The following is a 17,500-nucleotide window of genomic DNA, read 5'->3' as shown; positions in this document are numbered from 1 at the left end:
GAGGGAGAGTGAGAGGGAGAGGGAGAGTGAGAGGGAGAGGGGAGAGGGGAGAGGGAGAGGGGGAGGGAGAGGGAGAGGGGAGGGAGAGGTGAGGGGAGAGGGGGGAGAGGAGGGGAGAGGGGAGGGGAGGAGGGGAGAGGGGGAGAGGAGAGGGAGAGGGAGAGGGAGAGGGGAGGGAGAGGGGAGAGGGGAGGGAGAGGGGGAGGGGAGGGAGAGAGGGGGAGAGGGAGGGGAGAGGGGGAGGGGAGAGGGGAGGGAGAGGGAGAGGGGAGGGGAGAGGGGAGGGGAGAGGGGAGGGGGGAGGGGGAGGGGGAGGGGAGAGGGGAGAGGGGGAGGGAGAGGGAGAGGGAGAGGGGGAGGGAGAGGGGGAGGGAGAGGGAGAGGGGGAGGGGGAGGGGGAGGGGGGGAGAGGGGGGAGGGAAGGGAAAGGGGGAGGGAAACTTTGAGTTTTTAATTCTCGTTGGTTAAACATCTCTATCATAAAGGTACACCGGGTAATTTTGGGAGAGAAAACATCTGAAAGGTCCAAATAAAGTATGATGTATCTTTTGTATTTACATAAGGTGAGACAGCCCCCTAGGTGAATAGGCAAAACAAATATTTGAATAGATATCACTATGAAACTTTCCCAGATTGTTATGTACATAACAACTAAGAAAAAAATGTATTGCAAGTTTTCTCATATGTTATGTTTATATATGCAAAATAGGCTGCATTACCTAATTAGATATGTGCACATTTTTCATCTATCGCCAGGAGCAGAACCACCAACATTGGATGATGCCAGATTCAAAATGTTTGTTTCATTATGTTGACACATAACACAATGAACCTTTTTACAGAAGGGATTGTGGATGTATTTTTATCATCCCATAAATCAGGAAATACTGTATACAGTCAAAAGAAAGAAATCCACCCGTTTTTTTTTTTGGTATAAATATAATATAAATCAGGCTATGAATGATATATCAACAAACCCCTCTGTAAAAGGAAGCAGGGTATAGATAGGAAGAATGTGGAGAGTATGGTGTGTGTAGGTGCCACTAGTTTGAAATAAGACATGTTGTTAAGGAAGCAAAATATAAAAGAATAATATTTGCCTATTCACACTATTCCACAGTATTACACAAGAAAAACTGGATCCCTAGGAATGATCTGATTGGCTGTGGCTCCCTTTACCATACAAAGAAGCATCCTCTAAGAGCAATGTTGGTTCACTTTGTTTCAAAGGGGAGATTTGTTTTGGATTTGTGTCAATAATTTCATAGCATTTGTAACTAGTTACTGTAAACGACCCCTGGTGCGGCTTGAATGAAAACTCCAGGACAAGAGACAAACTGAAAATCTACCCACTTAAAAAACAAACTAAGCCCCACAACGTACATTTACACACTCCTCTTGCACACACACACGCACGCACACACGCACACACACACACACACACACACACACACACACACACACACACACACACACACACACACACACACACACACACACACACACACACACACACACACACACACACACACACACACTGTAACGCTGGGGTTTCGCTCTACTCAGTGGGTAAGATGCCACGTCTACCTGTCTTAATTACACTCATTGTTACCCGGTGTGTCTCGTTAGTCTCTGCATTGAATGAATGAATTTTGAATGAATACATCTTTATTTGTATAGCAGCGCTTTTCCAAACAAAGTTACAAAGTGCTTTACACACATGTTAAAAACAGCAAACATCAGCAAATTAAATGGAAAATAAAACAAACCCTTCATATTCTCCCCTGTGTCTTACAAACCCTGTCAGTCGAGCACCAAACTGTCGGTGAGTAGCACCTGCCCGTGTCTTATCGCTCCTCGCCACGGAGGATCACTATGTGCTCTTAGTTGCCGTGTCATTTTGATTGCCGTATGAATTCGTTGTTGATTTTCATTTTCATTTAGGTTATCCCCTTTGGAGAGACTATGGTTTCTCCCCTTTATTTCCCCCCTGTTTATTGCATAGTTTGCTTTTTGTTTTATTATTATTAACGCCTTTTGGAGACAGATATTTCTCTTTTTTCTTTTTATCCCTGTTCATATGCGTGTTCATTCTATACTCAAATAAAAGAGTATCCCTTTGTATACCTGCTGAATATACATACATGTAGTCAAGATGGAGAGAGAGATAGAGATAGAGAGAGATATGGAGAGAATGACGGAGAGGGAGAGAAAGATGGAGAAAGAGAGAGAAATGGATAGACTGAAAGATGGAGAGGGAGAGAAAAAGGTAGAGAGAGAGAGAGAGAATAAAGGGTGAGTCATTGTGGCAGGAACAGGTAATGCATTACTTCATATTATGTCAAGATATATGAGTGTTGTAAACAAGTATGCTCCTTTAAAAAAATTCACGGTCAAAAATAGATCTGCCCCATGGCTTGACAGCAGTCTCAGGACCCTAATGAAAGAGAGAGACATGGCCAAAAAAGCCTCAGTTAGTTCTGGCTCAATTGATGACAGGCATAAATACTGTGCTTTACGCAATCAGGTGACAAAACTAAACAAGGTAAAAAAAAAGGGGACTATTTTAAACAAAGGTTATATGATGCGAGAAATGATAGCAAACAAATATGGAATGTTTTTAATGAAATGATGGGTCGAAAGACAACTGTGTGCACACCCTTAGTGGAATCAAATGGATTTGTTCTCACGAAACCAGGTGAGATTGCAAATCATTTTAATGATTATTATGTGGGTAAAGTATCTAAACTAAGGCATGCTATGAATATTTCAAACAACCTTAAAACAAATGACTGTATTAAGTATATTATAATGAAAGACAAAATGTGTGAATTTGAATTTCATCAGGCTGAAGTCAGTGAGGTGGAGCGGTTACTCCGCTCTCTTCCTGATAGTAAGTTAGCAGGCCTAGATAACCTGGATAGTAAAGTGCTGAGAATGACTGCTGGTATTATAGCATCTCCTATATGTCATATTATGAATAGATGTTTGGATGTGGGTCTATTTCCAATGATGTGGAAGGAGGCTAAGGTTTTTCTTTTACCTAAGGATACCAAAGCTGCTTTTAATGAGGGAAATTCTAGACCTATATGTATTTTACCTGTCTTGAGCAAAATCATGGAAAAGTTGGTGCATTCACAAATTCAAGAGTATTTTGTTTCAAACAAGCTTGCAACAGATTCTCAACATGCCTATAGAGCTGGTCACTCTACTTCTACTGCCTTGATACAGATGACTGATGACTGGCTTAAAGCTACAGTATAGATAACTCTATGTTGGTGGGAGCTGTGCTGTTAGATTTTAGTGCTGCATTTGATGTGCTGGACCATTCTCTACCTGTTGATAAACTTAAATGTTATGGTTTTAACTCGTCCTTGTCCTTAATATCTCCAAGACTAAATGCATTGTGCTGGGAACAAGGCACAAGTTATCTACAAATCCAAAGCTTCATTTAAACTTGTGTAATTCAGCAGTTCAACAAGTTGAAAGTACTAAACTCCTTGGAGTGATGCTGGATTGCACTCTGTCTTGGTCTCAGCATATTAATTATATTGTTTTAAAAATGGGAAGAGCAATTGGTATTTCCAGGAAATGTGCTTCTTTTGTTGCCCATCCCCTTTTATGTCAGATAGTGCAAAGTTTAGTTTTATGTCATCTTGACTATTGCTCTGCGATGTGGTCATCTGCTGCCAGTGGTGACCTCAGGAAGCTCCAGGTGGTCCAGAACAGGGCTGCTCACTAAGGTCTAATGTGAGCCGTATGCATGCCCGCCTCTCTTGGCTGAACGTTGAAAATAGATTGTCTTTTAATATACTTGTGCTGTTCAAGTTGGTCATGAGCAGTAAAACTCCTGTTTTTATACATAATCAGATTGTTTTTAGTAATACTGTGCACAAGCATTACACTAGAGGTTCCAGTAGTGGGCAGCTTGAATTGCCAGGTCCTAGAACCAGCGCTTTGGGGAGATCTTTTATTTTTAGAGCATTAACTCTGTGGAATGGCCTGCCTCGGAACCTCTGCTGCATTTACAGAAGATTCACTTTTAAAAAGAATCTTAAATTGTTTTAAAATAGTTTTTAACCCTGTAAAGTAATTTTTTGTTTTTGTTTTACACTAATTTGAGCTATATTAATTGTTACAGTAGGTTCATTATGCATTGTGTGTACTGACTTTTAATAATTTAGTTTTTTGCAATAGTGATTGTTTTTGTATGTTTTTTTGTGTGTGGACCTCAGGAAGACTAGCTGGTTGCTATCGCACCAGCTAATGGGGATCCCTAATAAAATCAAATCTAATAAAATCAAAATCAAATAATTGTGACAATAAATAGACGTTATTTCCTCTGACGGAAACTACCTCTCTATCATTTCTCTGATAAACACATTATGTTTCTATTTCTAATAAATATGTTTCTCTCCAAAATCCAAACACAAGGACACAGACAGTATGTGCAGACATATTTGTTGCGACCTCTATATGGTGTAAGGAAATCACATCATAGATTATGATAGATTAAGTGTTAATCTTTTTGTGTGAAAACAAGGTTTACATGACCAGGGTTGTGTACGCTATGTTATTAGGTGCCATGGAACAATTCGATTACAATTAGTATTGGAATATCTTTATTTACATAAAGTACATTCTTGTATATACCAGTCATTTACCATTTGCATTGTAATCCATCCTAACTAGGAGCAGTGCTGGGCAGGCATGGTCCAGTGCCCGGGGGGACCAACTCCAGTTCTAATACCAGTGCCTTGCTCAAGGGCGATGGCAGGAGTATGTGCCTTCAAAATGATATCCGTTTGGAGATATGATGACATCACTAAAGTGGAAAGTTACATGTGAAAATGAAGCAGGTGTATTGCACGGGGAATATTCTCATTATTGCACTTGAGAGAATTGGGATCCTCTAAATCTAAGAAACAAGCAAAGGGGTTGGTCTGTGCCGTCCAACACACACCTGACCGTGTGAACCTACTGGTCAAAGGCGACCATTAGGGGATTCTGTGGGAGTCCTATAGCTCTACCAGCCACCTTGAAAATACAGCTCAGACAGACAGTTGTCGCACTATAGTAATACGACAGTACAGTACATAACACTTTCCACTACATTCAGGACAGCTGAAACCCGCCCAATTTTCTGCCTGTCGACTAAAAACACACCTCTTCAATCAGTATCTGAATAATTTTTTAAATAAACCTTCTTACTCTCTTTTACGGTACCTTACCACCAGGGTACAAAATAGTTAGACGCCCAGCGCCATTGGCTTGTAGATTTATTGTTTGGCGATTAGAATTTAAGGTCTGCCCGCCACCTGGTGGCTAACAAAATACACTGCATGCATCTACCTCGGCTGGCAGGTAATGGGTCGTCTGTGCTCGACGTCAATATGATGCGGCGGTGGTGAGTTGAAACTGTGTGTGTGTGTGTGTGTGTGTGTGTGTGTGTGTGTGTGTGTGTGTGTGTGTGTGTGTGTGTGTGTCACATGTCCGTTCTAATGTTTACAAACAATGAACCTTTAAATGTAAATGTTTGATGAACAATGCACTTAGTGGAGGTGTACCCCGCCTGCTGACTTGTTGTTCACAATTTGTAAGTAGCTTTGGATAAAAGCGTAATTTAAATGACTGTATGTAAATGTACCACCTCCTATGAAATAAATGATGTTATATGACGTGTCCAGGGGTGTAAAGTACTAGGGTAATTGTACTTCGTTACAATACTTAAGTACTGTTTTTGGGGATTTGTACTTTACTCGAGTATTATTAGGTTTGTAATGTATACTTGTACGTCTTTTACTCAATTACATTTCAGACAAAAAAAACATACTTTTTACTCCTTACATTTAAAATGCAGTCCTACAAAGTACAAAGTACAAATCTCGCAGGTCCAACTATTTTAATTAGTATATTTGTTTCTCTGGCCGAACTAACGTCAACGTTATTAATCCTGCGGCCGCGCTTTATTTAAAAGCAGCCAATCAAATCCCCATCAATGGAAAATGAACCCGCCCATACCCATGCTGATTGGTTCTTGTGCAAGACCAGAAAGCAGGGATCTTTGATTAAACACCTGCTATCAGAAGAATAGACAGTCAGAGTGACGAGCTACAGACGATGGCCACAAACGATAGTACGAGTGATGAAGAGGACGAAACGGAACATTTCATTGCCCCGGAATAAAAAAAAGTTTTTACTTTTACTTTTTAGTACTTAAGTAAGTACTACCATAACCATGCATATTGTATATAATTTCATACAAAACCTCATATGAAATTTACGTTATACTGTATATAATGTGCACAGTTGTGCTATAGAAACAGGGCCAACGTTAAAAACGGAAGCATCAGGCTGACTTTTCCTGATCTATAACCACTGGACTGTTACACATGACTCCTCTTGTCTGACTGGAGAGAGGAGGGTGTTGAGAGAAGAGAGAGAGAGAGGGAGAGAGGGAGAGAGAGAGAGAGAGAGAGAGAGAGAGAGAGAGAGAGAGAGAGAGAGAGAGAGAGAGAGAGAGAGAGAGAGAGAGAGAGAGAGAGAGAGAGAGAGGGGGAGAGAGGAATGGAGAGAGAACGAGATAGAGGAGAGAGAGAAAGAGAGAGGGAGGGAGGGATAGTGGAAGAGAGAGAGATAAATATAATTGGAGAAAGGAAGGAGGAGGTGGGTGGGATAGAAGTAGGGTTGGAGAGGAGGAAGGCAAGAGAGATAGATGAATAGGGAGAGATAAAGAGAGAGATGAAGAGAGATAAAGAGAGAGAGAAAGAGAGAGAGAAAGAGAGCGATAAAGAGAGAGAGAGATAAAGAGATGGAGAGAAAAAGAAAGAGAGAGAGAGAAAGAGAGAGAGAGGAGGGGGAATCGATTCTCAGCTCAGTGGAACAGTGCATGAAGGATATTATGGGGTGGGAAAATCAATCAGATGTGCAATGCTAGGCTGAACTTCAAGTGAAATGAAAGGGTCGAGAGAGGTAGAGGAGAACATGAGTGGGAATCTCTCTCTCTCTCTCTCTCTCTCTCTCTTGTATGCTAGCTCGGAGGGGACGTCAAGTAGTGTGTGATTTTGCTTAGGCATGCGTTTGGACCACTATGCACTGCAGTGATCACACACCGGCAGCATACACTGCAAAATAAAAACGATTCTATTTTAAAGGCGCAGTTCTCCCAAAATAGAAAAGAATAAAAACATTTTCCCCCTTACCCGGGGGGAATCTATCTATCCATCCGGATTGTTTCGGTGTGATTTGCTCAGTTTTAGAGATATCTGCTGTAGAGATATCTGCTGTAGAGATATAATGGAGCTGAATGGCCCTCAGCTTGTGACGCTCAAAGCGCCATAAAAATACACGTGAAACAACATTGAGCTGTGGGTCTCAGCGGCCGAGAGAGTTAAAGCCACAGCGGAGCGGGGTCGGGGTGTTGGGCCTGTTTTTTTTTATTTATTGTTTAAAAGGATCCCCATTAGCTGCCACCTAAGTGGCGAGCTAGTCTTCCTGGGGTCCACATAGAAAGACAACAGAAAACACAAAACATAACAACATGAGATACATATGACAATCACAATTAACAATGATAATCTAAAAACAGTAAAACATTGTAGACATCATTATCAACATCAGAATATTTTGCTCACATATTTAAGTAGTGCATTCTCAGGTGGTATTTGAAGGACACTTTACTATTCAATGTACTTATGTTCAGTGGGCAGTTATTCCAATGATTGATGGCACGATAAACAACAGTCCTCTTTAAAGCATTTGATTTTGGACGTGGTAACATAATCTGTCCATCATCAGCTGACCTAGTCAAATAAGAATGAACCTGACTGCATCTGACAATTTGTTTGTATAAGAAAACAGGTTGAGACGAAAAGACAGTGTTCCTGAAAAATTAAAAAATCCGGGGGTCCGGGGGTCCTGGGGTGGGAGTGGGGGAGGAAATGTCTTTTGTGGTGTCTGTAATAATATAATTTAATTTAGATTTTTATGTTCTGTATTTATTATTTTTGTTACTCTATTGTCATTATTGTTATTACTATTATTGTCCTGTGAAGTTGTGTGTTGTCATGTTTTTATATTTCATGTAAAAGAAAAGAAAGAAAAGATTTTTTTTTTTATAAAAGACATTTAAATACACGTGAAAAACTCAAAAGCAGTGTCTCTTTCCAGAAATCGTGACCCGGTTATGACTCAAGATAACCCACAGACCTTGTTGTGAGCAGTTTCACGCAGGAACTACTTTCTACCGAAGTACACCCCCATTCATGATCATTAAAGTATAGCAGCCAGGAACATTCTAGAAGCAAAACCTAAACTGTATCAGAACAAGTGAAATTCCCTCACTCCGTTGCGCCCCGCAGACGTTTTAAGAAATCGAATGTTTTAACGGGAGTAAAGGGATTTTTGCAGTGTGAACAAAAAATGTTAAATACAGCATTAAGCTCTTGAGGGCTCACGGTGTTAAGTAGAGTTTAATGTAAGGAGTCGAGGGATTTGACCAGCGGACCAGAGGCCCTTTTCTACTGTACACTTCTGTTCATTTGGAAGAGTGTTGTAGTACTACGCCAGTTTTCAGGACTCGTGACTCGACTTGGACTTGAGCACCGATGACTCGGAGTTGGACTTGGACTCGAGCATTGACTCCATTCGGACTCAGAAGGTGCAGACTCGGACTTGTTAATTGATAAATACAGTTTTTTTTAAAGTTTTTTTGTATGCCGTAATCATTTGGCTACATAAGATATTGATGGCTAGTGCATTTGTTTGGCTATTGTGTCAAAAAGTAAATAAACTCCCTTTGAAACGGTGACCGCTGTGTCATTTATGTTTAACGTAGACCTTTTCTTATTTGCATGTCGGCTCTTTGACTGTGGAGTGGAGTGGACTCAACCTTGGTGACTCGGACTTGGACTCGGACTCGACTCGGATTCGACTCGAGATTTAGTGACTCGACTACAACACTGATTTGGAACTAGTGGTGCATGTCAGACTGGAAGAAGAAAAAACATCCCATGAAATAAATTTAAAAAGAATTCCCTCCATTTCACCCCTTTTGACTGCGCCTAGTTTTCATCTATTCATCACTATGTGGCAAAACAAAAAGAGAAAATCACATTATTTTCATCTAAAAGAAATCCATTGTTTGTTATCTATTGTTCCATCGTCCATCCATTGTTACCTGGAAAGATTGCTCCGTGAGTTGCGTCACCACTACTCTGCACCAAAAGGTCTGGAAATGCGTCAAGCGGTGAAAAGCTCGCAATGCCGTAAAAATGTCATGTCTGTGGATCTTTAGATATATTTTATTATTTTTTAAAGCATGACGTGAGAACGGAACATATGAACCCTTCACATCGAGAACCGTATAACTCAATGTTTTGACGCTTGACGCTGACAGCCCCCACGTGTTTGCAGTTGTAAAGTCCATCCAAATCACTTGGGAGTGTGAATGTGATATATCACCTGAAAGTACTCAAGCTCTACTGGAGATTTAATATAAAGTGTCTTCCTCTTTCACCGGGTGTAACCAGCATCCCTTCGGCTGGAGGATTTACTTCACTAATAAACCTGAGCAGGGGCGTGGCACCACAACAGCGGGACAGATCTTTAGCGATAAGAAACTTTACCAAATTAAAAAAAATCTGTTTGAAGTCAAGTCAAGTCAAGTAATTTATTTAAAAAGCACGTTTAAAAACTCAAGAGCCAACCAAAGTGCTGTACAGTCAAAGCATACTATTCATAATACAAAATTACAAAAAGGCACAGCAGGACAAGACAGTACAGTTAGAGAATAGGACAACAGAGGCGGTTAGGTGGCCGAGCGGAGATTGCGTTCGTCACCAACCCCGGAGCTGTCAGCTGGATTCGCCTGTTCGAATCCAGCTCACAGCTCCGGGGTTGTCACCAGCTTGGCTGGCCGTCTGCACTGATACAATTGGCTGTATTAGAGGGTGGGAGAAGCTGGCGGGGTGGGTCCGGGTCGTTGTAAACAGCGACTCCTACAGTTCGGTCGGGGCGCCTGCTAAGCGCGGATAGGACGTGAGGGGGATAGTGTGATCCTCCCACACGTTACACCCTCTCAGTGAGAATCCGCGCTGCCAGGTGAAAAGAAGCGGTGATTGGCTGGACGTGTGTCGGAGGAAGCACGTGGTAGCCTCCACTCTCCCAGATGATCTGACTGTGGGGGGTAAGTGCGCAGCGACCAGGAAGGGACTGGGAATTGGCATACGACTAACATTGGGATGGGAGAAAATCGGAGGAAAATGGAGGGGGAAAAAGATAAAAAAAAATAAAAAGAGAATAGGACAACAGTAGACCAACACAGGGACAGAGTAGCACAAAGTACAATATAGCACACAGGGGATAGAAGAACACAGGAACAGATATAGGGGCGAAGGGGCATGGGAGTGTGTGAGTTAGGGTGTGGGGAAAATCAGGGTTTATTGAAGGCTATGGAGTAAAAGTGAGTTTTTAGTCAGACTTAAATGTCTCCAGCGAGGGGGCAGTTCTGGTCTCCAGGGGTAGCTGGTTCCATAGCTTGAGGGCTCTTTTTGAGTCTGGTGCGGGGGGTGGGGGGCTGAGCCTGGTTGGAGGATCTTAGTGACCTGGGTGCTGAGTAGGGGGTTATGAGCTCTGTGATGTATAATAATAATAATAATAATAATGCAGGACCTGTTGCAGAGGTCTTTATTCGGCATGCAACGACACTCAATGTTTTAGTGGTACACACAGCGGTTAGTTTAGCACACACACCGGAACACACACACGCATGCATTGTCTCTTTAGGATCGCAGATGCGATTTGTCTCTGCGATTAACCCATCCCGTTGTCCTTCCCCCCCAAGGGCAGCCGGGAGCAGACAGGCGTCAACGTGAGCCGTGCCAGGGGACCAATCCAAGTGCTCCTGTCCGTCTTCGTCAAGGACGCCACAGCGTTAGCGATCTGTTGTTGTGCATGTTTTTCCATTGGGTTTATCTTATCGGGGGGGAAACCCTTGCGAGCACGGGGAGAACATGCAAACTCCACACAGAAAGGCCTGGGAGATACCCCACCTGGGTACCTGGCGTCATGGAAACCTGGTCCCCAAGCGGGAATCGAACCCTGGACCTTCTTGCTGTGAGGCGACAGTGTTAACCACTACACCACCGTGCCGCTGTACAGGTGTGCTGCACCCGATAGTGCCTTAAAGGCCATGAGGAGGATTTAAAATTATATTCTAAATGGGACTGGGAGCCAGTGTAGGGAGGTTTGCCCTTTTGGATTCTTCCATTTTAACATATGCACGACTATACGTCAGTTATAAATAAGAAATGTAGAGAGGGAGCTGTGCTTGGAGTGGGGCCGGCTTTTTAAGAAGGCAACCTTGTGAAATATTTAGTTTAATGTTTAGAGTTGCCCCCCGAATGCATATTCTTGGCAGCATGGCCTGAAAATAACTGCTTTTGAGTGGAGTCAGCTCTGAGCTCATGCGTGGAGATCTAGGATTATACAAAACAAGATTCTGAGTGGAGCATAGATCACACCTATTTGACAACAAATACCTAGATTTATGCAAGGACAAATGTGGCAATCGAGGCAATTACTCGTCCAGCTGATACAACTCTTGAAGTAATATCCCTAATGTCAGAGCTTCTTAATGTACATTTTTCAATTTAATTACATTTTAACTTGTTCCGTTCATTGTAATGCACAGTAATGCAGTTTCATAAAATAAAAAGTGTTTCATAAATGGCAAACGGTGCATTTATATATTGCTTTTATCCAAAGCGCTTTACAATTTGTTCCCCATATTTACACTCAACGATGGCAGAGCCAACCGTGCTCATCGGGAGCAATTAGGGGTTAAGTGTCTTGCTCAAGGACACTTCAACACGCTACCTGGGAGGAGTGGGAATCTAACCGGGCACATTCCAACTACCAGACCGTTCTACCTCCTGAGCCACTGTCGCCTCCGTTTCATAGTCAAAGCACTCCTCAATTTGCACATTCCAAGAGTGAAAAGGAGCAGGGAGAAGAACATCGTATCTTGCCTGCCCCCCTTACTCAAAACAATAAATAAACAATAGAAATAGATGGTCAATTACAGTTATTTAACAATCAATACTAACAATAAGTCTAATTGTTCTTTCTTTATTTTCTTGAACTGGAAGATATTTATACAACTCTTTAAATCATTCTGTAGTGATTTCCACAGTTGTATGCTAAATACTGAAATACACATCTGCTAAAGTAGAGTCTGTGCATACTGGTGCTCACAATTACATTTCCCATAGAATGCCTGCTGGGCCAAAAACCAGATGATAATGTTGAAGTTATTGTTAACCGGCTGTGAACATTGGGTTGCTAAAAGATACATTATTTTAAACCGGAAGGAGCGTAAACCTCTATACATAGAACGGGGCAGCATGCATATTAAAATTAAAACATTTTGATAAGGGCCTTGATGGCCATTGGGGACACTGTCCGTGAGTTCCTGGTCTGACCACGTTGTAAATGTTTAAAGATAACATATATTGTCTGATTGTAACTGTCAAATGCTTTTTTTGGTTTTGTTGTTTAATGTTGTTTGTTATGTTGTTGTTGTCTAATTTCACTATTATTTAGATCACTAGAAGTTAGCGCAAGGTACGTTTATTTATATTGCACATTTCATACACAGAGGCAACTCAAAGTGCTTTACATAAAATAAATAAAAAGGAAAAAGAATAAAGAGATGGAAAAAAATAATCATAGTGCCTTTTTAGAGTCAGAGTGCAATTATAACAATGTATAAGAATGACTATTCTGATCATCATAGGTTTCTCTCATCAAACAGGTGTTCGGGGCCTAATATATATCTATCTACACTATTCGTTAAAACGTTTGCATAGATACAGTAGACAGTAGACACAACAAAAACAGTGTCAATATATATATATATATATCTCTGTATGTACAGTATGTATCACACTTACTGTAATATACTGAATTGATCATGTTCTGAAAACATTCATGATTCATGTACTTAAATGGATGCAGTGTGTCAGGATCCTAGGCCCGGTCCTGGCTGGACTGGGCAGGATGGTAACACTGGGCAGTATCCTCCACCTAACTTTGGGCAATGCCCTCTATCTGACATTGGCCCTCGGCCTGACATTGGCGCCCTACCACCCTCTAGTGGTGACAAACAATCGGTGCGCTCCAGTACACTGGACATCCTGACTACTGTGTTAACTATAATTAATAGTTTGATTAATGTGGTGTCATGGTGTGTACTGTCATTGTCTTTCCCTTCCCTGGTGTGATGTCATACACTGTTTTGGGTTGTTAGGAGTTGCTTTTGTGTTTAGTTGTGTTTAGTTGTGCCTTGCTTATTGTCTAGGTGTTGTTTGTGATTCTGTGTTGACCAGGTGTTCTTAATTGTTAATTAGTTGGGGTATATAGGGTTCTGTCTGTCCTCCCTTCTGTGTGGCGACATTCCTCCAGTTACCCCCTGTTCCTCCACGTCGTGTCGCACCGTTCTCCCTCTAGTAAGTCTTAGTGTTTGTTGTTTTGTATTGTGAAGTTTGTTATTTAGTTTCTGTATTTTCCCTGTATTGCACTGGATTCTACAGTAAACACCCTTCTCCAAGCTTCACTCCTCGCCTCTGCCTCCTCCATTCTTTCCCTTTCTGTATTATTGCATTCTACCTAACCCCATCGTGACACAGTGTGGTTAGCTTGAAGCCATTCTCCTACGCTGAGAGTTGGACAACGTTCCACTTGCGTTCGTTCAACAGTCAAACATCTCTGCCCTCCCACGTGTTATTGTCTTTTTTATGAACGTGAACCAAAAATTCGTTGAAAAAGGTTTAATAATTAAATTTAACGCCGCCTTGTTTATTCACTGTGTCCATGGAAGCGACGATGAACGCAGCCATAACGGTACGGTTTTCTTAATGCAGAAAAGATGAAAAGACTTAACGCCGTACATTTACTGACTACATCACTGCATAACTCATAAATGTTCAGACAAGCTTCATTTGTGTTTATAAGTGAAACTCTGTATACACCCAATTCAAAATTATAGTCGCATTTTTATTCAAGCTAATTTGGTCGCGGATGTCCGAATATGGTCCGGATCTTGTCTGCGACGTACAGGGCGCGGAGACAGCTCTGCGGGTGGGGTGCGGTTAGCTTAAAGCAGCAGATGCAGTCATGTGTTCTGCATGCGGTACCACCAGTATTCCATCATACCATGCTCAGCACCGCTCCTCTCATACCAACCATTACTTTGACACACGACATACACCGGCGCCAAGAGCCTCATACGTCACCAGGGGGCGCCACATCAGACGTCTCGTTTGTCAAACGTAGTGCAGGAGGGAAAGCCCCGTAGGTTCATAAGTCAATTTTCAATAAAGGTGAATGACATACCTGTGTGCTGCGAATACGACAAGCACCTCATCGCGGCTACGTATACGGCGACGGCAAATATCTCACGGGGCGTCGCAACGGGGCACCTTCCCGCTCAGGTTTCGTGTCGCCAGCACCAGGATACGATCGCAATGCGTCATCAATTCCCGACGGTGGTGAATAGCGACCTATCTGTCCAATAAACATGACAAGAAGCCCACGTCGACCGTACGCAATCAGGATGTAATGGTACACAGGAAGCATTATGCTCACTGTTTTACCTCGCTCATACCAGCCCCTTCTAGACAGAGGATTCTATTCTGACTGAATGTTACCCTGAAGGTAATCTCCGTACGACAGGCATTCCCTTTGGATCATAAATTAAATACCAATCGGTGGGTTTCATACCAACATGATGTATCCTAGGGCTGGGCAATTAATCGAGTTTCAATTTCAATTACGAGTTTGGCTTCCCACGATCATGAAAACAACTTAATAATCGCGATAAAACGATTATTGTATTACGTTGCTCTCATTTTGCCTTGTGTTGTAAATGCAGCGCACCCTTCCTTCACTGCGGTGCACTCCGTAAAAGTCACACGAATTCCGACATGACTGTTCAGACTGAGGTCACGTTGCAAAATATCAGACCTGTAAAAGTGGCCCAAATCAGAATTGAAAAGATCAGATTCTATGTGATTTGTGCTGTTCACACTGTCATGACAAAACAGATCAGATCCGGGTCACTTTCACCTGCAGTCTGAACATAGCCTGAGCCTTATTCTTCTTGCGTGAAGGTTTCAACGCGGTGGGAAGACAAGAGCTGTGAGGCAGACAGGTTTACTGAGAGTTCATATGATTTCATGATCTGCGGGTTTTTTGGAGGGGTGAACAAATATATTTTACCATGGCGATTGAGGCTTCGAAGCGTTCAGGTCAGCCCTAATCTTAGATTAGATGTGTATGTTGGAGTATTAAGTAAGAAATATCAGTACCCCCCCCCCCCCCCCCCCCCCCCCACACACACACACACACACACACACACACACACACACACACACACACACACACACACACACACACACACACACACACACACACACACACACACACACACACACACACACACACACACACACACACACAGACACACAGAGATAGATAGAGAGAGAGAGAGAGAGGAATACAGAGAAAGAGAGACAAAGAGAGAGACAGACAGATAGAGGGAGAGACATAAAGACAGAGAAAGAGAGACAGAGAGAGACAGTGAGAGAAAGATAGAGACAGACATACAGACATACAGACAGACAGACAGACAGAGAGATACAGACAGATAGACAGAGAGAGAGAGAGGCAGACATAAATACAGAGACAGAGAGACAGACAGTGAGAGACAGTGAGAGAAAGAGAGGCAGAGAGACAGAGAGAGGGAGAGAGAGAGAGAGAGAGAGAGAGAGAGAGAGAGAGAGAGAGAGAGAGAGAGAGAGAGAGATAGACAGACAGACAAATAGCACTCAACACGTTGATGAACATTGTTACTCAGCTGATAGAGTTGTACCCTTCCTCAGGGGCGTCCATTTGGTATGGCAAGGTATGGCACTCGTCATACCTTGGCAAATAAAAATGTAATTTTTTTTACAATTTTTTATGTTGATTTAGAATTTGAATGTCAACATTATGAACGAAGCTTCGAACTATTCGGTACAGCCCTAGCATGTTTTGATATTGTCAATTATCGCACTTTTACTAGGTGACTTTTGCTGTGACTAACTGAAATATGCCCCAAAAAAAGGAAAATGGACATGGGGAGTTTTTTTTATCAAAGGGCAGCAGAGACAAGTGATACAGGGACACAGGTAAGGTCTGGCTTAGTGATTATAATAGTGCAGTTCAGCATTCAGTAACCCATACTTTTTGTGAATGTGTTTTTGATACTACATTCTGTTGAACACACCTCAAAACCGTACCTAAGGAAAATTGGCTCAATTGCAAGAAAAGTAATAGACAGTTATGATATTACATTCTGCATAATTCGTATGCAAAATATTGTGGTTCCCTGCTTTAGTCTGTTGACACATTTCTATACTAAAAATGCTTGTGTAGTCCTGTGTCATACCTAAATGTCATATAACTGAATTGTATAGAAACAACTCACCAAAAGTGACTATTGCACAACTGATTTGGCAAAAAAAATCCACCAAGCCCTTCACGCCCCCCCCCCCCTCCTCGCCATACCTTGCCTTTTAGTGAAAGGACGCCACTGCCCTTCCTGCTGTCTTGTTGTACAAAACTTGTAAGTCGCTTTGGATAAAAGCATCAGCTAAATGACAAAATGTAAATGTAAATGTAATGTAAATAGACAGACAGACAGACAGAGAGAGAGATACTATAATAGTCTTACCCCAAAAATGCGATTGTTACAAAAAGCATGGTTTATGTCCGGTAAAATACAACACTGTGATCGGTACAGAAACATGTTTCAGGTTCGGTAAAATAGACATAGAATATACCTTACCTTAGCCAGAAGGTACTACAAAAAGAATAATCCCAGTGATCCCATCGGCGATCACAATTACTTGTGTATATGTGTATACTCGTGTATACGGGGATCTATAGGTTTGAGGCGAGAAAATCTCTGAGCGATTGCTCTGCAAGAACTCTTCCCCCTCAGAGCAAGTCAGGACAGACAGGGATCAGGACTAACTAAACTATCAGAGTTTAAAAGGTAGGCGATACTGCCACTTGGTGAGATTTGATCGTCATTGCAAAACGTAGGCAGATGTGCCAGGGAGACCTAGGGAGCTCCGGCTGAGTGTATAGAACGGGGATCAAAGGAAAAAGAGCAAAGGATCAAAACCCAAGAATTCTCGGGTATGGCGCTCAACCGCTGGCGGCGAAACCCGACTTTTCTCGGGTTTGGTGCAGAAAGGGTTAAAGGAACACACCAACATTATGGGAAATACACTTACAAATTCCTGGTATATCTAAATAACTAAAGTGGTACTAAATTAGCAAGAGTTTTGAATGAAACTTTACACGATAACACTGACACACAACGTGCAAAATCTCCCAGGGTTTGCATACTTTCTAGGGCAACTGAATAGCTTAACATAGTGCAAGTCCTACC

General features: G+C 42.1%; 1 protein-coding gene across 1 annotated transcript in view; it reads right to left on the bottom strand.

The window, feature by feature from the left end:
- Positions 1-17,500, bottom strand: part of LOC311241615 (protein bicaudal D homolog 1-like) — a gene marked incomplete at both ends in the record, with an annotated part of 116,664 nt that overhangs the window by 29,985 nt on the left and 69,179 nt on the right.

This window comes from Notolepis coatsorum, assembly GCF_963971535.1.
Source record: "Notolepis coatsorum genome assembly, chromosome: 15".
Taxonomy (NCBI): Eukaryota; Metazoa; Chordata; class Actinopteri; order Aulopiformes; family Paralepididae; genus Notolepis; species Notolepis coatsorum.
Note: the sequence above shows the minus strand (reverse complement) of the source record. Positions and strands in the feature narration are given on the sequence as shown.